Source organism: Dromiciops gliroides, chromosome 1 (assembly GCF_019393635.1).
Source record: "Dromiciops gliroides isolate mDroGli1 chromosome 1, mDroGli1.pri, whole genome shotgun sequence".
Taxonomy (NCBI): domain Eukaryota; kingdom Metazoa; phylum Chordata; class Mammalia; order Microbiotheria; family Microbiotheriidae; genus Dromiciops; species Dromiciops gliroides.
In genome coordinates, this window is record NC_057861.1 from 508747506 (window position 1) to 508773670 (window position 26165).

Consider the following 26165-nt stretch of genomic DNA (forward strand, 5'->3'; position numbering starts at 1 on the left):
ACTGTCTGTTATGATTTATTCTCAGGATACTCTGAAGTAGTTGATGTTACAGTAACAAGAAAGCTGGGCCTGGACTCAGTAAGACCTGATTTCACATCTAGCTTCAGACTTGAGCTGTGTGACCCAAACTATATGGGCAAAAGATTTAACCTTTATTTGCCTTAGATTCCCCAACTCTACAATGGGGATAATAATAGAACCTTCCTCATAAAGTTGTTGTAAGGATCAAACTAGATAACATTAAAAAAATACTTAGTCTAGTATTTGGTACATAGTAGGCCCTATATCAATGCTTATTCTTTTCCCCTTCCTTTTTCCCACAATATTTTACATGATTCTGGCATGGTGTTAGTTCATAATAATCTGAGGTATCAACTCATCCATTGCTATGGTTCACTTGCTTCATTCATGCCTGATTTTTTGTGACCCCATTTAGGGTTTTCTTGGCAAAGATACAAGAGTGGTATTAAATGTTTTCTAGCTCATTTTGCAGAGGAATTTCTGAGCAAAGAAGGTCAAATGACTTGCTCAGAGTCACACAGCTTGTAAGTGTCGAAGGTCAGATTTGAACTCAAAAAGATCAACCTTCCAGACTTCAGGCCTAGCACTCTATTCATCAACTACATAGCTACCCATAATCATTGATTAGTACTTGCATATTTTTAAAGACTATTTAAATACCAGAACATTTTGATGACCATTTTCTAATATTGTAATTTAAATTAATATCTAAGAAAAAGATGACACCAGAGGTACTCATATGATTACAGATTCATAGATATGAAAAGTACCATGGATAATATCTAGTCCAACTTACTTATTTTACAGATAAGGACACTGAGGCTCAGAGAAGTTAAATTACTGGTCACATAACTGGTTAGCATCAGAGCTAGGTTAAGAACCAAGGTTTTCTGGCCCTTGGTTAAATCCTTTTCCCTATACTGGACATTAAATAAAAATAGCATCATCCTACTTTGCCTACTGCAAAGCCCCTGGTGGTGCATATTGGTACTGACAGATTAAAACAAAATGTTAGGAAATATTCGTTGAGAACAGATGAAAAATTCCACTATTGTTCTCTAAAGGGAGCAAACATATAGCAGAATCAAGGAGTATTATTAACTATGAACCAATTTCAACAATGAAGATCAATTAATACAATCATATTTAATGTTATTATACTGTCATTTCTTTTGTTATTCATGTCTTGCTTTTAGAAAAAGACCATAGCCTGCTCTGCTATATCTACCTTTGCTGTAGGGAAATTTTTAAAAGGGAGAGAGAGAGAAACCTTATTATCAGGATAACAGTATGAATAATGTATTACAGTATTAATATAGCTGTTTCATTATAAACCAATAACGAAGTCTAGAATTTTAAAGTACTTAGATATTTCCATTTGCTGGGTAAGGATAATTCATTAGTATAGAAACATTTATTTGGGGCAATCCATTAGTGGCTTAATAGTTATGTTCTTATTGAATTCATTGCTTCACAATTTTCTGGTGTACTTCTTTCATCTTTGGTTATCAACTATTTATTGCTTTGTTTTCTCAGTAATTTTACGAGGGTAGGCATGATCAGATGTATTATTTTCTTATCCATGTCTTCATATAACTCCAGTATTTTAGATGAAGGCTACAGTTAAAGTTAATCAAGAGAAATATGGTATAGAACAATAGCATGATAATGAAAGATTGAACAAGGCCATAGAATTTGAGTCAAATTATTTCTTTGAAATTCAGTCAAGAAAGAGAAATTGAGAGGAGAAAAGGAGGAATCGAGGGAAGGGTGGAGGTAGGGAAGGAAAGGAAGAGAGAGAAAGAGAATGAAATGCAGAACATGTGACTGTAATTAGATTGTGGTTCTAAGGAACTAGATGTCTCCCAATGTACCATTTGAAACTAACTTCATGTAGCTAATGCAAAGAATATTTTAATAGAAAAATGGAAGCTAGTTTACATACAAAATGTCTTCAATACATGAAGAGTTCATAATTGTATTCATGTGGGTATTTCTTCCTTTCATGCCAATTCCAAATCATCTCCTTAAGAGATAGTCTTTATGAATTACTGCTGCTTAAAAACAAACACACAAACAAAAATGTGTTCCTTTAGGGCCCACCTTCTCAGGATGAGGTTCTAACTAGCTTTGTTCTAGGTACACAGGCTGCTATTGTACCTATACTTGAAAACTTTTCTCCCCTGGTATGGTGATCCAGAGTCTGTATCTTTATTTACCATTATCCAATACTGTTGGAAGAGGATTTCAGATAAAGTTACATATAACATACTAAATAAAAAGCAGGTATCATCAGTTCTTTAGTACATAGTTCAAATGTACATTAGGATGTTATTTACCAGCATGTGTCACATTAAAAATAGATGAGTTAAAGGAATAAATCTTGAAAACTGATTGGTTGTTTTCTTTGACTTCTTTCCCAGACAATTTGGGTCCAGAATTTTAATTCTAATTAAAGTGATACACATTGTATGGATTTATCATGGGCTTCTATGCAAATTTGAATTAAAACTTCAGTTGACTAGAGTAATCAGGGGAAGAGGTGGTGTGGTTAATTTAATTTACCAAAGAATACATTTTCATAGTCACACAAGTGATTGAAAGGTGCAAAAATTATTAAATACCACCATGTTTACTATTTTAAATATATGCTTTGCTTTGTCTTCAGTTTTAACATGTATTATTTTTCTTCTTCCCACCTACTCCCACCCACTGTGAAGAAGTAAGAAAGGAAGGAAGGAAGGAACAAGATAAATGCAAGGAGAAAGGAGGCCAGTAAGGGAAGAAAGAAGTAAGGAAATGAGAGGGGGGAAAAACAGAGAACCCATGTGTAACATAAACATAGGCAAGCAAAAAAAAATTCTCATTTTGACTATAACCTAATATTCAGTTCTCATTCTGAATAATTAATCCAATTATTCTGAATGAATTAGTCCATCACCACTGTGTCATTAACTGGGTAGTTCTTAAATTTTTCAGAATTGTTTGTTTTTAGAATATTTATGGTATAGTATAGATTGCTCTGGTTCTACTCATTTCACTCTGCATTTATTCATACACAGTATATTGATTACAAAATGTTTTTGACTTAAAGAGTAAAATACAGCTTTAGAGGCTTCTCCAACAAAGTTTCTCTCATGCATTTATTCAGATCATATAAGATTCCTTGACAGATGTAACCACTATATTAACTTGGTTCAAAGTTGCCATGATTATAAATATCAAGGAAGGCATAAAAGCCAGAAGATATATTCTTACCAAAGCCATGCATTACTTTTATAGAAAATATGCTGAGAAGAATACAAATGGGAGCTGGTTCCCTTATAGGATGTGATGTTCTGTATTGTACATAGTAAGAGCAATATCGTAATGATGATTAAGGGCAGTTGAGTGGTGCAATAGATAAAGTGTGGTACCTGGAGTCAGGAAAATCAGGGAAGACTCATCTTCCTAAGTTCAAATTTGGCTTGATATACTTTCTAGCTGTGTGACCTTAGGTAAATCACTTACCCCTGTTTGTCTCAGTTTCCTCATCTGTAAAATGAACCAGAGAAGGAAACAGCAAACCATTCCAATTATGTTTGGCAAGAAGACCCCAAATGGGGTCACAGAGAAATGGACATGACTGAAATGATTAAACAACAATGATGGTGATGAATCATGAAAATCTTTGGTAATCTGATAAATTTACAATGATCCATGAAAATTTCAAAGGATTCGTGATGAAAAAAGCTATCCATCTTCAGAGACAGATCTGCAGAACACTAAGTACACATTGAAACATTTTTTCTCATTTTAGTTTTTCTTGCTTCTTTTTTTTTGTGCAACATGGGTAATATCTATTATGGGTAACATTATAGATGCATAGAAGTACTTAGTGAGCACATTATAAGTGTTGGTATGAATGCAAGAAAATGAACTATATCATTGTAAAAGATGATTAATTAATGCAAAGTGAAGAATCAAGGAGAGATAGTCCAAGGACTACACTGTTAACCATAGAATGTTAAAAGACCCAGAAAATTTGGTCACTAAATCATTAGGAAAATCCACTATGGGAGGACATAGGCAAGAGTTAGTTTTACTTAAACCCATGGATTTGTTTAATCTATAAAAGTAGAAGGAATCTTCACATTTATGAGTTATCATTTCTCCTAAATTATTAAAGTAGAAGTTGAACATAGTCTCATAAACAAAACTTTTAAACAGTGGCAATATTACAAAATTCAAAAAGAGAAAGATTTTTTTTTACCTCTGAGATAGTCTTTCAAGTAAAGAGAGAGAGAGAGAGAGAGAATATTCATTATGCTTTTCTAGAGAAAGAAGTTAAGGTTGATTTTTTTTAAAGCAAATTAACATGAAGAATGTAACAGTTGGAATGATGCCACCTGCTGGAGAGTTACTGTAGGAAAGCTCTGCCATGAGGAGAAGGTGTCTGAGGGCAAGCCATGTGGATTGGGAGGTCAGTTCCTTGGTGTCAGGAACTGACATTTGATGTTTCCAGTTGAGACAGGAGGCTTATGGGATGAAGAAGGGGCAAGGCTTGCTCTTTTCATCAGGACTCTGGTGGAGACTGTGGCAAAAATGCTGGCTTGCTGAGATAGATAGATGTAGGCATCTAGGCCTCTTTCTCTCTCTTCACCAAATTCTTATGCTTCTTAATAAATGCTTAAAAGTCTAAAACTCTTGCTAAAGCTTCTAATTTGTTGGTGACCACTCATTAAATTTTTAGACAGTATAGCTAGATATCAACTTTTCAAGAAGTAATAGAATTTCACTAATGTCCATGTTTGGAATCCCAAAATATATTTTTTGTTTCGTATTTACCATACAGCAGGCAGTGTACATATTCCAGATGGCAAAGGAACTGGGATTAAAACCAAGAATGTACTACCCAGAAGAATTAAACATAATCTTTCTGGGTAAAAGATGGGCATCCAAAGAAATAGGGGATTTTAAAACTTTCTGAATGAAAAGCCCAGAAATGAACATATAAATAAAATAAAGAGGAGATAAATGAATTGGGTATGCAACTAAAAAGTTAGAAAAAGAACAAATCAAAAATCCCCAATTAAATTCCAAATTATAAAATCTGAAAATTAAAGGAGAGATTAATAAGATTGAAAGTAAGAAAACTATGGAATTCATAAATTAAAGCAATAGCTGGTTCTATGAAAAAACAATAAAATAGATAAAATTTTGGTTAATTTGATTTAAACAAGAAGAAAACCAAATTATCAGCATCAAAAATTAAGAGGGTTAACTCAACACCAATGAAGAAATTAAAGCAATAATTAGGAACAATTTTGTCCAACTATAGGCAAATAAACTTGACAATCTAAATGAAATGGATCTATATCCTCAAAAATATAAACTGTGTAGATTAACAGAAGATTAAATAATACCCATAAATAAGCCCATCTTGGAAAAAGAAATTGAGAAAACCATGAAAGGATTCCCTAAGGAAAAACCTCCAGGGCCAGATGGGTTTACAAGTCAATTCCACCAAACATTCAAAGAACAATTAATTCCAATACTATACAAACTTTCTGAAAAAATAGGTGAAGTAGGAATTCTACCAAATTCTTTTTATGAGAAAAATATGGTGCTGATACCTAAACCAGGAAGAGCAAAACAGAGAAAGAAAATTATAGACCAGTCTCCTTAATGAATACGGATGCAAAAATTCTAAATAGAATACTATCAAAGAGATTAAAGCATTTTATCACCAGGATAACACACTATGACAAGGTGGAATGTATACCAGGAATGCAGGGCTGGATCAATACTAAGAACACTATAAACATAAATGACCACATCAATAACAAAACTAGCCAAACTTATATGATTAGCTCGATAGATTCAGAGAAAGCATTTGACAAAATACAGCCCCCATTCATATTAAAAATGCTATAGAGGATAGAAATAAATAGAACTTCCTTTAAGATGATAAACAGTATCTATCTTAAACCAGCAGCAAGCATAATATGCAATAGGAATAAGTTAGAGGCATTCCCAATAAGGTCAGAGGTGAAACAAGGATGTCCATTATCACCACTATTATTCAATACTGTTCTATAAATGTTAGCCTTAACAATAAGAGAAAAAGGAAATTGAAGGAACTAGAAAAGGAAAGGGAGAAAAAAAACTATCAGTCTTTGCAGATGATATGATGACAGATTTAAAGACTCCTAAAGAATCAACTAAAAAACTGCTCGAAACAATTAACAATTTTAGCAAAGTTTCAGGATGTAAAATAAACCCACATAAATCATCTGCATTTCTATATATTACCAACAAAGTTCAGCAGCAAGAGAGAGAAAGAGAAATTCTGTTTAAATTAACTGTAGACAATATAAAATACTTGGGAGTCTACATGCCAAGGAAAACCCAGGAACTCTATGAACACAATTACAAAACACTCTTCACATAAATAAAATCAGATCTAAACAAATAGGAAAAAAATATAAATGCTCATGGGTAGTCTGTGCTAATATAGTAAGAATGACAATTTTATCTAAATTAATTTATTTATCCAGTGCCATAACAAAATAACAAAAAAATATTTCAAAGAGCTAGAAAAAATTATAACAATTCTTATGGAAGAAAATATAAGTTAAGAATATCAAGGGAATTAATGAAAAAATTCAAAGGAAAGTGACCTAGCTGTACCAGATCTAAAATTTTATTAGAAAGCAGCAACCAGCAAACCTATTTGGTACTGACTGAGAAATAGAGGGGTGATTCAGTGGAATAGGTTAGGCACACAAAACACAACATTAAATGAATATAGCAATCTCCTGTTTGATAAACCTAAAGATTCTAGTCTTCAGGATAAAAACTCACTATCTGGAAAAAACTTCTAGGAAAATCAGAAAAGAGTATGTCAGAAACTAGGCATAGACCAACATCTTACACTGTACAATAAAGTAAAGTAAAAATGAGTACATGATCTAGACATAAAGGTTGATACCATAGGCAAATTAGAAAAGGAAGGAATAGTTTACTTGCCAGATCTATGGAGAGGGGAAGAATTTATGATCAAAGATGAGATAGAAAACATTATGAAATACAGAGTGAAACATTTTGATTATATTAAATTAAAAAGGGTTTACACAAACAAAACTAATGACCACAAGATTAGAAGGAAAGCAAAGAGCTGGAAAACAATTTTTACAGAGAATGTTTCTGATAAAAGCCTCATATATAAAATGTATAGAGAACTTAATCAGATATATAAGAATACAAGTCATTCTCCAATTGAGAAATGGTCAAAGGGTATGAACAGGCAGTTTTCAGAAGAAGAAATCAAAGCTATCTGTTGCCATATGAAAAAAAATGCTCTACATCACTATTGATTAGAGAAATAAAAATTAAAACAACTCGGAGGTACCACCTGACACCTATCAGATTAGCTAATATGACAAAAAACGAAAATTGTAAATGTTGGAGAAGCTGTGGAAAAATTGGAACACTAATGCACTATTTCCATTCTGGAAAGCAATTTATAACCATGTCCAAAAGGTTATAAAACTGTGCATACCTTTTTTTTTTTTTTTTAGTGAGGTAATTGGGGTTAAGTGACTTGCCCAGGGTCACACAGCTACTAAGTGTTAAGTGTCTGAGGACAGATTTGAACTCAGGTACTCCTGAATCCAGGGCCGGTGCTCTATCCACTGCACCACCTAGCTGCCCCTGTGCAAACCTTTTGACACCACAATACCACTATGAGGCCTATATCCTAAAAAGATCATTAAAATGGGAAAAAGGACTCACATATACAAAAATATTTTCATGGTGGCAAAGAATTGTAAATTGAGGTGATGCCCATCAATTGGGGAATGGCTTAACAAGGTGTGGTATATGAATGCAATGGGAGACTATTGTGCTGTAAAAAATGAAAAGCAGATTGATTTCAGAAAAACCTGGAAAGACTTACATGAATTGATGCTGAGCGAAATGAGCAGAACCAAGAGAACGTTGTACACAGTATCAACAACATTGTGCAATGATCCACTATGATAGACTTAACTCAGCAATATGATGGTCCAAGACAATGCCAAAGACTCATGATGGAAAATGCTCTTCCATTAAGAAAAAGAACTATGGAGTCTGAATTCAGATTAAAGCATACTATTTTCACTTTTGTCGTTGCTTTTTTTTTTGTTTCTTCTTTCTTGTGTATTTTTTTCTTTTGTTCTGATTTTTCTCTTATATCTTAATATGGAAATATGTTTAATATGATTGTAATGTATAACCTATATTAGATAGTTTGTGGGTTTCAGAAGGGGAAGGGAAGGTGGGAGAAAAATTTGGAACTCAAAAAATATCTTTACATGTAATTGGATTTTTTTTCTAAATTTAAAATAAAAGGAAATATGCTCAATCAATGCCATCACTTTTGGTTCCAGAATGTTAAAATATACTACATATATACACATTATAAATGGATATATAGATATACACAAGATGTTATAGTTATGGTGATATGGCTACACACATAGATAATATAGATAAAGCTCCCACTAATATTTAAAAAAAAACAATTAAGGGGTAGCTAGGTGGCACAGTGGATAAAGCACCAGTCCTGTATTCAGGAGGACCTGAGTTCAAATTCGGCCTCAGATACTTGCCACTTACTAGCTGTGTGACCCTGGGCAAGTCACTTAACTCCCATTGCCTTGCCAAAAATAAAAATTTTAAAAAGCAAGGAAGAGGTGAAACTAAAGAGTAAATGATGTTCTATATGATATAAGCATTATTTAAATTGTTAGTTTTCTGAAAGAAGTCTTTCTTCCTAATACCTCTAACCCCCCAAAAAAGAAACTCTTAGAAGGTTTCAAACTTTTCAAAATATTTATTAAATTTTTATATTTATTTCATGATTTATTTCATGATGGATTAACACATCATCACTATGCTATTTTCCAAATGGTACTTAATTTGGTTTTATCTTTTATTTCTCATTTATTATGTTGACTGTTCTTTTCCACCTTTTTCCCTTTCCTAAAATGTGTTGAATATTCTTATGAATTAATTTCTATAGCTGCTAATTTAAGATATTGGCAACATTACTTCTCATAGCTATAACTGACTTTTGCCTAGTTCTTTTATATCTCAGCTAATTTGTCTAAACTTATTTTTTTTTGCTGCAGCACATTTGTGTGTGTGTGTGACTCCTTGATTTCCCTCTATAACACCCAAACTTCTTGTTCTAAAGAAAGTTGTCCTTTCCTCCAGGATTTTCCATTAATACATACCAGCCAAGATTTGTTTTTATGATTTATTTACTTAGTATCAATTTTCAGATAAGTATGCCTATCTAAAAATGGCCAGACTGGTCACATCATTTTGAAAATGTAAAGAAAATCTTGCTGAATTCAAGCTGATACTGCCACAAAATTCCTATGTCAGTGGTGGGATTACTGGAGGTGATGGGAAATTATTTGCCAATTTTGAGAAACTATCTACATTTTTCTAACTTTTATCAAAAGTTTAGTATATTGGTGTAATGGACATATGTCAAAAGGCAGCCTTTCCTCAAACTGCTGCACAGCCAAAGTTAAAGAATGTAAGAATGTTGGGAAAGAATTCCTAAGGCATTCCCCACCCCTATACATGTACACATATGCAAGCTGTGAGCAGAGATTGCTGGGTCAGAGGAAAACAGACAAAAGGATGGGGGATTGGTGAATGTTAAGAATGTATAGTTATCTATCTCTGCTAGCATGCTTCCCTCTAGGCAGTATAGATTTTTGAGTCAAGCTAGTGGCTGTGGGAGCTACTTTGATCTAGTGACTTTGCAAAGTGCCATGAAACTAGAAGACTAAGAAATAAGGGGCAAGAAGTAGATTGGCCATAAGGTGCCAAAGCAAGAATATGAGCCAAGTCCCCAGAAATGGAGCAGATGATTTGAAAGGTATGAGTCTTCAAATGCACTGCTTACATTCACTCACACTCCTGGGATTTCACATATTGGTATTGGGATTTGTTTTTGCAGAAACTGTGATTCACTTTCTAGAGTGTTGGGAGGAAAAAAAAAGAAGAGTACTTGCCTGAAGGTAAGCTTTGAAAAAAAAAAAAGCATTATTTTATACAGCACAGAAAGGTACCTTAGGTAATGTTTTGAGAATCATGGGGACAGAAACAATGTTTTAGTGAAACAATATAACACAGATTACTTAGGTAATGTAAGAGCTAAAATTCTAGCTATACTAAAATATCTAATGAGTGGTCACCAATAAATTATAAGCTTTAGCAAGAGTTATTAGGCTTTTAAGCATTTATTAAGGAGAATAAGAATTTGGTAAAGAGAGAGAGAGAAAGGCCTAGATTCATATATCTATTAAAAGGAGAGCACATTTCTAGCACCCTTCTACACCAGAGTCCTCAGGAAAGAGAGCAAGTCAGAGTGCCAGCATCCCCCTTTCCTGCATTAGGAGTGATAAGCTGTTCTAGTGAAAGATGCCATAAATGCCCCATGCTGTTCAAAGCTTTTCAAATTATTTAACATAACAAAACATTCTATAAGGTATCCTCCTCTACTTCTCTTGAACCAAACTTGAGATGTTAAAAAAAACTTCCCCAAAACACTTGCAAAGGATAAATAATAAACAATAAATAAATTTTAAAAATAACAATATCATAACCAATGCTAACAAACAATATACTAATAACAATATAGGAAAGGGAAAATACATAATACAGATGATGTATATAGTAACAGAAGGAAAAACAAAAAAGAAAAATGTCCATATAAAGTCCTTAAAATCTTGTCTTCAAAGGAGGGTTGAAATGTCATCAGGGGAATTGGACTCTGATCTGGATTCTGGCTGTCTTTGGATTCTGGTTGTCTCTGGAACTGCTGGATTTTCATTAATCTTTAGCATAGCATTGTCCAAAAATGTTCAAATTAAACACTGAAAGTTCTTCAAAATTACAAAACAAGTTTAAACTTGATACATATATACAGCATATTGGAGTCCCTCTTTGGAGGATACTCATATCCATACACAATACAAAATTGAGACAATTATGATGTTACTAACACTTTTTACCACTATATGTCTGGATCAAGGCCAGGTGGCATCATTCCAATTATCACAGTAAGAAGAATGTTTATGTTTAAAGATGTATTTTTTAAAATTTCAAGGAGAAGCTCATTGTAAGCACTATTTATTTAAAAAAAAAATCTAGCCAACTTTCTTCCTCCTCTATAATTTTGTGCTTATCTCATTGTCTATCTTCTTTTTCTTTCCAAGCAATCTTAATGGAGGCAGGTAGGTGGCACAGTCAATAGTACATGGGGCTTGAATTCAGGAAAACCTAAGTTTTAATCTGGATTCATATATGTACTAGCTATGTGACCTCAAGCAAATCACTTAACTCTGTTTGCCTCAGTTTGCTCACCTATTAAATGTTGATGAAAATAGCACCTACCTTACAAAAAGATCAAATGAGGGAATATTTTAAAGTGCCTAACACAGTTCCTTACACATAGTTGGCACTATGTAAAGGCATTAGTCATCATCATCATGACTTATAGGGCTCAAATCACTGATAGAGCATCCCAGTCACCTAAGTATTATAATGTGGGGACCAATTTTTAATTGGGGAGTGTTAGCTAAGTGGCTCACTGCAATATTGGGGCAAGGAAGGAGACCGGCAGCCTCCCTCAAAATAGAACAGGATTTATTTTAACAAGAATGACCTTAAAAAAAAACCAAACAAACAGACAGGATCAGTAGGATCAAGGGAAAGGAAATAAAATGGGGAAAGGGAAATTATACAGCCACCCAGGAATTAGATGAGAATTCACAGCAGAGTTCCTGTCACCCTCCAGCTTCCAGCTAGAATGCCGGACAAGAAAAAAACTTCCTTCCTCCCCGCAGACTCCACACAACCCCCAGCCAATTGGATGGCCACTCTGACAGTAACATGACTGCCCTCACTAGGCTTCCAATCATTATAATTTTGCTAGGTCCATGTAGGCATCAGCAAGTGGTGATGACGTGAGGTGCCAGCGCCATGGCAACAGCTACAACCAGTGGGTGGAGCACCGTGTGGTTTGCAGAGCCCCAGACCAGTGTGCGCTGAGGCTTAAAAACCTCAAATAACAATTAATTCTTTACAGTAAGGAGCTAAAATTCTAGCTAGTCTGTCTAAAATATCTAATGAGTGATCACCAATAAATTATAAGCTTTAGCAAGAGTTAGACTTTTAAGAATTTATTAAGGAGAATAAGAATTTGGTGAAGAGAGAGAAAGGCCTAGATTCATCTATCTTGGGGAGCTACAGTTCTCCTGCTCTGCTCTCCACAAGAGTCCTGGCAAAAGAGACCTAGAGAACCAGCCTTGCCCCCTCTTCCTCCCACAAGCAAACATCACTTCCTGACACCAAAGAAATGCTATGTGACTTGCCCTCAGATGCCTTCCCCTCATGGCGGAGCTTTCCTATGGTAAGTCTCCAGCAGGTGGCATCATTCCAATTGTTACAGTACTGATGGATCAGGTCCATGGTCTGTGTATCAGATCCAGCTGTGTATCACAGTCAGGGCTATTGTAGCCTCTAATTACTATTTTTTCTTGTATTCATAGTTATGTGAAACTCTTTTGAGTGATTATCAGTCCCACTTAGGATGCTATGTGAAAATCAATTAAATCACTTCAATGTCAGATCTAAAAAAGAACATCTGGATAATTTTACCCCAAAGAGAGAGTGAACTTCTTCCATTTGAACCCTCCATTCTTCCATTTGAGCCCAGACCTCTATGGCAAAGATACCTCCATGTTTTTGTCTTCTTTATTACTAATAATCAGATAATGTTTAGGCAAAGCTTTCTCTAAAATTATAATTTTCAAGCATTCTATACTATACCTCCAACATATTTATAGAACATACCTTATTGTAGCAGAGACTTAAAGGTAGTATTTTACTCAATCAATTTTTTTTGTAGTTAACAAATAGTGAGATACGTTTTTTTTTCTATGTACATTGGGTAAGTATTTGATCTGCTGAAGAATATAATACTAGAAAGCCTGTCTATTCCATTTTCATATCTTCATCAAGTAAGGCAGAGATATGTGTATAAACTATTCTCATATTTTATGGAGAAGAGAAAGCTGGCCTATGGATACATAGAAATGTATATTTCCTCAAAGGTCTGAATTAGGTAATGATGTCTGCGTCATTACTTCTCCTACCAGTTGGTTTCATTTCTTTTTAAAAAATGCAATATTTGTGAGAGGGAGAAAAACTTGGAACTCAAAATCTTAAAAAATAAATGTTGAAAATTACCTTTACATTTAACTTGAAAAAATAAAGTACTATTAAGATTTTTAAAATGTAATATTTGTGTCATCTTTTGAATAAATGTCTTCTCTGTATACTTCATGTGGTCCAGCTTTCATTTTTACATTTGGTTCCTTTCCTAGAGTTCAAATGTGGTACTTTCACTTTTGTTTGTGGAGAAAATGGTTTTGCTTTGTTTTTACAAAAAAAAAAATCTGTACAGAGCTTGTCAGTTTTTCCAGTTAGTTGTTTTTCTTCCATTTTTATCTTTAAATGCTTTATTGAGTCTTACATTGAGCTTTTTAATGGTTTAATATTTTTATGTAAAGAGCCTTTTAGAGAAAGACTAATAATTTCAATGTGTTTTTAAACATGGGATGAGATTAAAAGAAGAGCACTTAGGTGGGTCTTTGTCCTGAATATGCCAACAACTAGCTATGGAGCTTCAAGCAATTAATAATTATTTTGGGATTCAGTTCAATCATCTATAAAATTATAAAGTTTGGAATATGTGATCTTTAACATAATAATAGAGTATCAAATCTAAAATGCAATAATTTTGTTTATCATTCTATGACTCTCCCTACTTCATCCACAACCTCAACTCTTGATCCCATTGAAATGATGAAGCCAAATAATAAATATGTGTTTATCAAAACCCCTCATCACCCTTTGACAAAGCAATACAAAAATTAGGTCTTTTTCCAAAGAAATCATAAAAAGGGGAAAAGGACCCACATGTACAAAAATATTTTTAGCTGCTCTTTTTGTGGTGGCAAGGAATTTGAAATTGAGGGGTTGCCCATCAATTGGGTAATGACTGAACAAGTTTTGATATATGAATGTAATGGAATACTATTGTGCTGTAAGAAACAATGAGCAGACAGATTTCAGAGAAAACTGGAAGGACTTGCATTAACTGATGATGAGTGAGATGAGCAGAACCATGAGAACATTGTACACAGTATCATCAACATTGTGTGTTGATCAACTGTGATAGACTTGATTCTTCTCAGAAATACAATGGTACAAGATAGTTCCAAAGGACTGTGTAATTTAAGATTCTAAATGTGGATTCTAATGTGTTCACCCAGTATGGGGGAAACTGACTAAAAATCACTGATAAAACGAGTTTAGGTTTTTAACGGTTTATTGGAAAATAGAAAGAAAAGGATTGAGAACAGAATTCTAACAGCCTAGCATTCCTATCTTTCCTCAAATTTCCTGTGAAGTCCTCTGCCGCCACCACCATCCAGTCCGGAAGCCAAAAGGCCAGCGCTCTCTGCGCAGGCTCCCTTTCCTCCTTCCTGTCTCCTCCCAGACCATAGGAGGCTCCTTCAGTTGATTGGCTGGTAGACTTGATAGACAGCACCCATGAGCAAACGTCATTTCCTGACGACAAGGAAAAGCCACAATGCCTCTGAGGCATTTTCCTCATGGTGGAGCTCTCCACAGCAAGTCTCCAGTAGGTGGTGTCATTCCAATCATTACAGGACTCATCATGGAAAATGGTCTCCAAATGCAGAAAAAAAAAAAAAAAAGAACTGTGGAATATGGATGCAGATTGAACCATGCTATTTCTTTTGTATTTGGTCCTGTTGTTTTTCTTTTTTCAGGTTTTTCCTTTTTGCTCTGTTTCTTCTTTCACAGTAAGAACAAGGCAGAAATATGTTTCATGTGATTGTGTGTATATATATATATATATACATATATATATATATATATGTGTGTGTGTGTGTGTGTGTGTGTATAAAAAACCTATATCAGATTACTTGCTGTCTTGGGGAAGGAGAAGGAGGGGAAGGAGGGAGAAAACTTTGAAACTAGAAATCTTATAAGACAAATGTTGAAAATTATCTCTACATGTAACTGGAAAATTATAAAATACTTTCTTAATTAAAAAAAATGTTTAAAATGCTACAAGGCAAAGGGATTGGATTACCTTTCCATAATGGGATCAAAAGCATTTATCTAAAGTAACAAGTAAATATTATTTGGAATAAAGAACTACTGGAAGCTTTCCCAATGAAATCAAGGGTAAAACTCCCAATAAAAGTAAGTAATTCTAAAAGCAAAACAACAATATAACTCTCATCCCATTTATACTGAAAGAGGTGGCATATCTACTTCTTCAATTGGATAAGTTATATTTATTAGTTTTACTCAAATGGAGAAAAAAGTATATGTAGATTGCTTTAAAATAATATGTGAGACAAAAATCTGTAGTGAAGAGAGAGTAAAGAAAATGTGTTGAGATCACTTCTCTGACATATCCTTATTGAATGACTCTGAGTAAGTTATTGAACCTTTCAGTCCCCAATAAAATATCTAAAACTTTTAACTTGGAGAACAGGTGATCACATGAATTGATAGATGTAGTTCCACTTTCAGGACTTTCTTACACCAAGGGCATCACATGAGAAGTCTGGTCTAAAATGAGCAAGGCACCTTTATAAATAATATCTACTTTTTTAGTTTATATGATAAATTTTATTACATTTTAGAAGTTCCACCTAATAATAATTACCTATGATATAGATATGATAGTGGATTTTTGATGACTATGCCAACAGAACACACAATCTAACTTTTCCTATCAAGTAGGAAAGTATGAGTCATATCTAGTTAGGCTCTTGTGACCAAACTAGCTAAGGTCAGAAAAGCTTACCACCAAGTTGGTTGCAGGGTGATGAATTTTTCATCCATAGAAATTCTTAAAGATCATGGAAGGGTTGTGACATCTACCATTGGAAAGAGAACATATGACAATGAAATGACAGATTCTTGAAGTATCAAAGAGTTCTTCTTTTAATTCCATTTCTTCCAGAGATTTTTTTAAAGGTTGTATTTAAATGGTAGCTTTAAAAAGTAATAAAACAGGCAAAATTAGAATAGCATAGGTTAAAAACTCACACCAAAATCTCAGCATCAGATGCAAGAATAAAATGAACCAAAATTCTGAGGTGTCAATGAATATTCTCTTTGGAGACAGTGACAGGATGATGAAAACCAGAAAATTCATTCATTTCTTAAGATAAGTAGCCATTCAATCAAATTCAAAGCATTAAATGTTTACTTCCTGCAAATTACTAGCCAAGGAGCTGGTTGTACAAAGAAAAAAATGATTGAGAAGTCTTGTCAACTGATTTCCTAATGAGAGTGAGAGAGAGGATGGAGTTAAATAATAACATAAACTTATGAATATGTGTGACTAGAAGGATGATGGGGCCATCATAAAAAAAAAATAGAACTTTTTGAGGAGGGACAGTTTCCTGGGGAAAAAAATATGATGTTTTGAGTATCCTGAATTTGAGGTGCATATGGAAACAGCTTTCTGGATTTCTCAGATGGATTACAACATATTACTAGCCTTTAGGGGAGATATGAGGGTTAGGTATGCAGATTTTGAAGCACTCTCCATAGAGATGATAATTTAACACAAAAGATTTATGATTTCACCAAGATAGTGTAGAGAAAAAACATGTCCCAGAAAAGAGCCTTAGAAGATGTTCAGATATAGTAGTTGTGAGAACACTAAAGATGCAGCAAAGGAGACTGAGAATAAGAGGTCAGACAGTAGACAATCTAAAACAGAGAGAGAGAGAGAGAGAGAGAGAGAGAGAGAGAATATTGCCACATAACTTAAAGGAGAAAAGAATATCCAGGAAGATAAAGGAGTCAAAGATATCATAACCTACTGAGAGATCAGAAAGGACAACATTGATCAGTTAAGACATCTCTGGTGACTTTAGAGAAAACAGTTCTAGGCCAGGGTTGGGATAGGAGGCTAGACTGAAAAGAATTGAGAAACAATTTAGAAGACAGGGGGCAGCTAGTGTGTAGTGGATAAAGCACTGGCCCTGGATTCAGGAGGTCCTGAGTTCAAATCCAGCCTCAGACACTTGACACTTACTAGCTGTGTGACCTTGGGCAAGTCACTTAACCCTCATTGCTCCCCCCCCCCAACAAACAAAGAAACAAACAAAAAAGAAGACAGTGTAGGTGGAGAAGTAGGGTGTGACCATTGAATTGTTGGAAGTTAGAAAAGAATGTTTAGTGAGATTGTCGGGTCATTTTGTATTATTGGCTTTAAAGTTTTAACCAAGTTCTTAGGGTTGAGCTATGAACATATACAAATAACTAAGAAAAATATAAAAGCTAAAAATCTTTACTGGCATGGAGGATAAAGGAAAGTATTCAGTGACATATCATGTTCCATTTATATTTCTGACATAATGTGGTAAAAATTATTTCTGGTATAGGCAGCTTTTGAAGGACCTCCGCTTTTGAGGGAGAAAAGATTGAACCAGGGACTTCTGGAACACTAAGCTCTCGAGGCACTTCTGGAATGCCAACTCTAGAGTGACTTTCAGAACACGAGTTCTTTCTCTCTGGCTGGTGACTGAGGTCCTGGTGGTGAGCGAGCAACCTTAGACTGGTGGGCTGTTCAGGTTGGTGAGTTACTTACTGAAAACCCTAAATTCCTTTGAACCAGCTTAACCTAAGTTTAGAGTTAAGAGCATTTCTCTGTATTTCTATTTTCCTATTTCCTTATCTTTGATTTTTATTAGTTTCACCTTTGTTGTTTAATTAATTCCCAAGTAATAAAATCTGATCTTTTTGTGAATTAAAGCTTAGAGGCTCCTTTCTTATTGGTCCGGGAAAAAATATCTAAAAAGGGCAGTTCAGAGGGGAGAATAAACCTTAAATTTCCCTCATATTTCCGTGACCCCAAATTTAAGGCAAGTTACCCAAATAACGCTCAGTATATCAAATTTTGGCCCTCACAATATGCAAGTGTTCCAGTTATAAACTGATCAAACCCTTGGAGCAGAAGAAGAGTCATTAGGAATAGATCTCCAGGTTGCAAAGGAACAATGAAGTATTCCTTAAGGAGACAGAAGTGATACTTCAATTGGAAGGAACTAAAATGATCTTGAGGTGAAAGGGAGACAACTGATGTTATGACATTGGAGAGTGGAATAATGTTAGAGTAGAACAGGAAGAAAAGGACAAGGATATATTTAAAAACAGATTTGAGTATCTTCTTGAAAATGGGGGGACTGAGGTCAGGTAGGTGGTGCAGTGGATAAAGCACATGCCTTTGATTCAGTAGGACCTGAGTTCAAATTCAGCTTCAGACACTTGACACTTATTAGCTGTGTGACCCTGGGCAAGTCCCTTAACCCTCATTGCCCCCCAAAAAGGCAGGGGGGACTGGATGCTCTGCAAATGAAAAAGCTATTTATCCTACTAAAGAAATGATATAATAAAATCACTAAACCTATTAAGAAAGAGAGCTAGTAATGAATGGTCAGAGGAAGAAGGGAAGTTTAGATGCATGAAATAAGCAACAAAATAGTTAACAAATATTTAGTAAACACCTATGTTCCAGAAAATATTCTGAGATGCCGTTACAAATAAAAATAAAAACATGACTTCCTTGAGCACCTCACTGTCCTCAAGGGGTTTACAGTCTAATGTGGCAAGAAACACACACACAAAAAACTGAAAATCTGAGTGGTGACAAGGTATCCCTCCCTGTCATGGGTTTAAGTTCTTGGCTCTGCTCTCTGATCAGAAGGATAGAGGGTACTGAGTGGTGAGATGTGAGTATCAGTAATATTTGATTTTGTAGGATAATGAAATTTCCCAATGACAAGTTTCCTAGGAATGGAAGACAAGATTTAGAAATTCAAAGAAGTACAAAAGTAGTATAGCTGGTGAGCAATAGGGACGTAGGAACAGAGTCTGACTGTTTCTCTTTAGGAAGGAAAGTTAACTGTCCTTGAGATTTCTTTAGTTCATTGGAAGAAGATATGAACCACTGAAATGGTTTCCTTATTATCCAAAACAAAAAACCTATCCTATGGGGAAATGGTGCTCCTTAGATTTAGTAGAATTCCTATTTTCACATCAGGTATCTTTTTAATCCAAAATTGACATACCAGAGAATGGGAGAGTGAAAGGAAGCAACATCCACTTGAATTGGAGCTTTGAATTTTATATAACTCATAAGTTTTTCATTAAATTCCTATCCTGACCCTGAATAACTAGAATTGATTAGAATAGCAGCATCTTTTGTTTCAGAATATTATTAACTTTTGAAAATTACTCTACAATGAGTACTCTCAAAGGAGCTTGTTTATGTGAGTTATAATTATTAATATTTGAAAGTAAAATATATGTTATTATTGTTTCTGTTATTAAAATAATTTTGAACTTATAGATCCCCCTGAATCTTGTGGGACTTCCAGCCCTCCACACACCTAGATGATGCTTGGAAAACCACTGGGCTAGAATAACAGTAGTTGGTGAGTCTTTGCTAAGTTGACAACCTGATGATAATAGGGAGGCCCTTTGTCTTTCTATGGCAAATAATCAAGAAATAATAGAAAAATCCCAGATTTTTCAAAATAGAGGATGACTGCCCACTTTTAGTAATTCAGATATGATTCTTCAAGAAATTCTGATAATTTTGCCAGATAAAATCCAAAAAGAAGTGCCAAATATTACAAAATTTTGGACAAGAAACTGAAAACCGATAGAGGTGCAGATTGCGTTTTTTTATGTGTTGTACATTCAAGTTAAGGAGTGGACAAAAGTTCAATTGATTAGGAAAGTGAATAGTTGACTATGATGGTGGTGTTTGAGAATAGGATTTGGAATTCCATACCATGGCTTAAATTATAGAGATGACATATTCCTGGCCAGAGATAGAGTTTAACTAACAAAGGTTTATAAGAATAGAGTTGCCAAAATTCTTGCAAATCTAATCAAAAGGGCTTTCTATTGAAAAATATGGAGAGAGAAAACTGCCTATGTGTAGCCACCAAGGTACACAACGCAGACAGTAACTTCAATTAAGGGCAAAGAAAAGCAATTGAGAAGACTAGACCTTCACAGGAGACCAAAGTTAAAGACCCAAAAGTAAAACTCATGACATCAAATGTGTATATACCAATGCCAAAGGTTTAGGCAAACAAATCAAAACAAAAACTAACAAATAAAAACTAGGAAGTACTAAAGATCCTAATACAATCTACAAGTAAACCATTTAACACGCTGCAACTTAGTTTCCTCATCTATAAAATGAGGAAGCTGATGTAGATGGAGGCTTCTTAAATGTTTTTCCACTCATGACCTCTTTTTGCTGAGAAATTTTTGAACCATTAATAAAATAAAATAAATATACATAACCTTTTGATGTTGCCAAATATTTTGTGACCTCACATTCAGTTATTCGACCCCATTGAGGGTCACAACCCACAGTTTAAGAAGCTAGTATCTATATGATTTCTGAATTTCCTTGCAGATCTAGATTCATGATGTTATGAAATTTGAAACAATCTGTATCACTGATATTTGGTTAGATGAAATCCGTAACTGAACTATACTCCTGGAAGAATATACCTGCTTCAGGGCAGCTAGGTGGCACAGTGGACAAAGCACTGGCCCTGGATTCAGGAAGACCTGAGTTCAAATCTGACCTCAGATATTTGACACTTATTATCTTTGTGACCTTTGAGCAAGTCACTTAACCCCCATTTCCCTGTCAAATAAATAAATAAATAAATAAATAAGTCATTTAAGAATATACCTGTTTCAAAAGAAATAGTGTCTGGGAAAGAAGGGTTAGGTGGGTTTTTATCTTATATTAAGAAGATATCTTCATGGGAAGAAATCAAAGAACTAAAGGGAAAACACCATCAGGAGCATTCAGTTGAATATCAGGAAGAAACAAAAGTGACATTCTGTTTAATGTATACTTAAGACTACTTTTCTGGACAAAGGAAATAGATGAGGAATTGGGAAACAAAACACAACCCTGATAACAAGGCATGACACTGTATTAAAGAAAGAGTTCAAATATCCAAATAGCTGAATTCTCCCTGCTAAAGTAGAGCAGTTAACAGCTTGATTTACAGTAGTGATAATTTCATACTTCAAAAGTGAAACAATTTGGGGGCAGCTAGGTGGTGCAGTGGATAGAGCACCTGCCCTGGAGTCAGGAGTACCTGAGTTCAAATCTGACCTCAGACACTTAACACTTACTAGCTGTGTGACCCTGGGCAAGTCACTTAACCCCAATTGCATCACTAAAAAAAAAAAGTGAAACAATTTGTTTGAATGAAAGTTCCTTGAGTGCACCATGCCTGGAACATAATAAAAATTCTGAAATTTATAAAAATCCAGTGAATGTGTATTATTTGTCTAGCTTAGTTTTCTTTTTTCTTTCTCTTACTTTTTTCATTGTGTGTTTTATTAAACCACAAATTTGTAGACTTTATTGAGGAGGTCTTATTTGTACTCTGGGTTCTGAAGGAACAAGAATATCACCTGCAAATGGGAACATCTGATGAGCTTTATAATTCACACTGATTTCTTCTTCCATTTGAATGTTGTGAAGATGGCCATCTTTTATAACAGTAATTAATACCAATCAACCAACTAGCATCTTTGGGAAATACAGTTTTTCATATTTTATGTCTCATTTGTAGATCACTGAATAGCCATCTCTGAAGTTACATTTGTCAAGAAATCAGTGTATATTCACTACACATATGTCAAGAGCTACCCAATTTTGTGCTAATCCACAGTAGATGCATCTGTGAAAAGATACAACCATTCAGGAGGATAATTTGGAACAGTGCCAAAAGTGCTATAGAATTATGAATACCCTTTGATCCAGCAATACCATTGCTAGGTTTATACCCCCAAAGACATCCCAAAAAAGAGAAAAAGGCTTATTTGTACAAATTATTTATAGCAGCTCTTTTTTGTTGGCTAAGAATTAGAAATCAAAGGAATGCCCATCAATTGGTAAATGGATAAATAAGCTGTGGTATATAATGGTGATTGAATATTATTGTGCCATAAGAAATGACAAGCAGGATGATTTCAGAAAGGCCTAGAAAGACTTGTATGAACTGATGTATAGTGAAGTGAGCAGAACCAAGAGAATGTTGTGCACAGAGATAGCAATATTGTTTGATGAAGAACTGCGAATGACAACTATTCTTAGCAATACAATGATCCAAGACAATCTGAAAGAACTAAGGATGAAGCACAATATCAACCTCCAAAAAAGAACTGATATTTATTTAACATAGACTAAAGCTTGCTATTTTCCACTGTCATTTTTTCTTTTATTCATTTTCCTCTACAAAATGACTAATATGGTAACGTTTACATAATTGCACATGTATAACCCACATCTTATTGCTTACTGCCTCAGAGAGGGAAGAGGGGAGTGAGGGAAGGAGGAATAAAATTTCAAACTCAAAATTATAAATAAAAATGTTTAGTATTAAAAAAAAGATCTTCCCAATTTTGCCCAGTGCCCTGAGAAACTGAGGGATTTTCCCATTAGCAAGCACATAGTAAATGTCTGACTCAATATTTGGACCTAGCTTTCTGTCAGTAGTTCCACAATGTGTTAGCAACTGCTGTTATGAGCATTGCCTTCTTATTCTAGGCTTTACTGTATGAGAAAATCAATTGAGTACCACATTCTAAGAATTGTACTTTGATCTAAGGGTGCAAAGATTTTTTAAAAAAAATGAGAATCCTTGATTTAGAATTAGTTTACATTCTATGATTGGATACATTACTATTTCAGAATTTATGATTTTCTTTGCACTATGTTAACTCTAATCTCAGGTTATAAGGATCTGCACTATAGCTATCTTCTCTATTTTCAATCCAGGTGGAATTTTTCATGCTCACTTATTAAAATATTTCATGAAGACAAATTGATGAAGTCTCATATGTCTACCTAAGGCAACTGTCATTTCTTATTATCTTAAGAAAGGGAGAAAATCAATGAAGAAAAGGTGAAGCTACTTGCCCCACAAATCAAAATTAGAATTAAAAGTCAAACTCTACAGGAAAAAAAACCCCAAAGCAAATCTGTATTAAGTAACTTGTCTGTCACCTGGCAAAGTGTTAAAATATATATCCTGTGGATATAATCAATGTATACAAAATGAAAGAAGGCAATGATCATCCTTTCTTTATCTTCTTCACTATGTAAGGTTTCTAGGGTGAAGAAATTTCTCCTAAAGAGCTGTGATGAATAGATTTTGCTCTAAAACACCTTTAAATTCCATAAAACTGTTGTTTCTTTTTCGTGTTGTCATTTTATGCTTTTAATGAAAATAGTAACTGGATAATATATTACTATAAATGCCAGATTATAAATTATCATATTATTTCCTTTTTAATTTCCTGTAAAATACTCCTAATATCAAAAAATCACCATGACATAAGAAATACAATAATATTTTAATGTTTGATTTGGTTTGGAAAAATCAGAAGGATAACAAAATAAAATTGGAATAGAATAGATATACCAAAATAGAATTGTACAAAAAGAGAACTAAAGAAGTCAATAAATTTGTAACTCAACAATAATTTATTAAGCACTTAATATGAGTTAGGCACTGTGAGTACCTATAATAAATGAATGAATGAATGAATGAGTGAGTGAAAATATTATTAAGCACGTGCTATGAAAAGAGCACTGGTCATACAAATTTTAAAAAGTATGATAGTTCCTGTTATTCAAGGAGTTCACATTCTATTCGAGAAAATAGGACAAAGAAATTTTAGTTGTGAGTCAGATTATAAATGTCCCATAGTCTTTAGCCATAGTGGCAAATCAGCTCTTTAAAGATGCATCATGATTAATGAGATTTCCTCTCACAAAATCACATACCATTCTGATATTCGACCATTTAATTGTTCCAAGGATTTTGGTACCAATAACTCTCTTTTGGGGATCTTAAGTAGCTGTGATGGCAGCAACAATAGAAGCAGTTTCCAAGCTTCAGTTCCATAGAGGATCCTTCCCAGCATTATGGCTGTGACCAGTACTGGTCACGTTACTATTTTTAAGCATTGTGATTTAGGGTCCTAGGCTCTCACCACCAGCATATGAGGGAAGATGGTGGTCAAAGTGGTGGTGGTTTGACTTGATTTCCACCAGTCTCCATATGAGGATGTCTTGTTGCTTCAATTAGGCTAGCTTTCCTGTCTTGTAGGTGACTTCTGTTCGATTCTTAGTGGGGATGGCACTGATATAAAAGGCTACTATCCAATACTAAAGTGGAGAAAGATTTGGTGCATGCCTTTGTTGTAGATTATTGTGCACTAATTGACCTTGATGCCATTTTGTTCTTGTTGAAGGCATCTGACAACATGACATAAAACATCATGCTGATAAGTAGAGAGGTCACAAAAGGTTTCTTTCATAAAAGAGATGGCATTTGAACTAAAAAAAAACTATACTTTTCAAATTGTGGAGATAATCTGAAAAAGCTTTCCATTCATAAGGGAAAATCCTGTGCATAAATTTGTTGGCATATGAAATGAGCAAAATTGCTGGATCACTTGATCATTCTTTGGCATTGTCTTTCTGTAAGATTGGGACATAAACATATCTTTTCTTTTCTTTTTTTTGTATTTTGAAAATTTATTTTTATTTATTTCATTAAATATTTCCCAATTACATATACATTTTTAACATTAAAAAAATTGTGTTCCAAATTTTCTCCTTCCATTACATTGCTTCTGCTATCTTGAGAAGGCAAGTAATTTGATTATATATGTGAGGTCATGGAAAACATTTCTATATTAGCTACAATGCAAAAAAACAAAACAAAACAAAATCCAAAAACCCTACAAACAAAACAAAACTAAGGGAACTTTGGAAAAAGTGTGCTTCAATCTGCATTTTGAGTTCCTCAATTCACTTTCTGGATGTGCATTTTTTTTTCTTAATTAATTTCTGTTATTATTATTTTTAAATTAATAATTTTTTTCCATTACATGTAAAGATAGTTCTCAATCTTTGTTTATACAAGCTTTACAATTTCAGATTTTTCTCCCTCCCTCCCCTCCCTCCCCCCTCCCCTAGACAGCAGGCAATCTGATATAGGTTATATATATATATATATATATATATATATATATATATATATATATATATATATACACATAATAACATTAATCCTATTTCTTCATTAGTCATGTTATAAGAGAAAAAAATCAGAACAATGATGGAAAACCTCAAAATAGAGAAAAAACAACAGCATCAAAAACAAAAGAAATAGTATAAACATATCTTTTCTAATTCAGTGTTTACTGTGGAGTTTTTCAAATTTGCTGGCATACTGAATGCTGACATATTGATTTATCTGTATAGAGGTGAAAATTAAACCCATGAAAGTTGATGAGGTCACTAGAAGAGAATGAGTAGAGTGAAAGTAGAAGAAGGCCCAAAATAAATCCTTAAAATACAACTAAGTGGTCATGAGATGAACGACAAATTAGCAAAAAGAGAATGAGAAAGAATTGTTGGAAAGTGGGAAGGGAAACACAAGAGAGTCATATCATGAATATCCAGAGTGAAAAGAGAGGAAATTTGGGCACTGAGTATAGATGGCTTTTTCAAGGTGTTTGGTTGAAAAAGAGAAGGGAGTTTTAAAACAGCATATGAGAGGGGGGCTGAACCAAGATGGCAGAGGAAAGGCAGTAACTTCACAGAGCACCCTACACAATCCCTCCAAATACCTCTAAATAATGCCATACACAATTCCTGGAGCAGCAGAACCCACAAAAGGATGGTGATGAGATCATTTTCCAGCCAAAGAGGAATTAGAAGGCTGGCAGGAAAGGTCTCTTGTAGGGGGTGAGAGTAGAGCCCAGACCCAGGCCAAACCAATACAGATACAGCCCCGTGGCTGTGCCATTCAGATCCACCCCCAAGCAGGCCATCCTAGAGGTAGTGGCAGTTACTTCTGGATGTCAGCTCATGTACCAGTAAGGTGGTTGAGCAGTTGGCCAGGGGG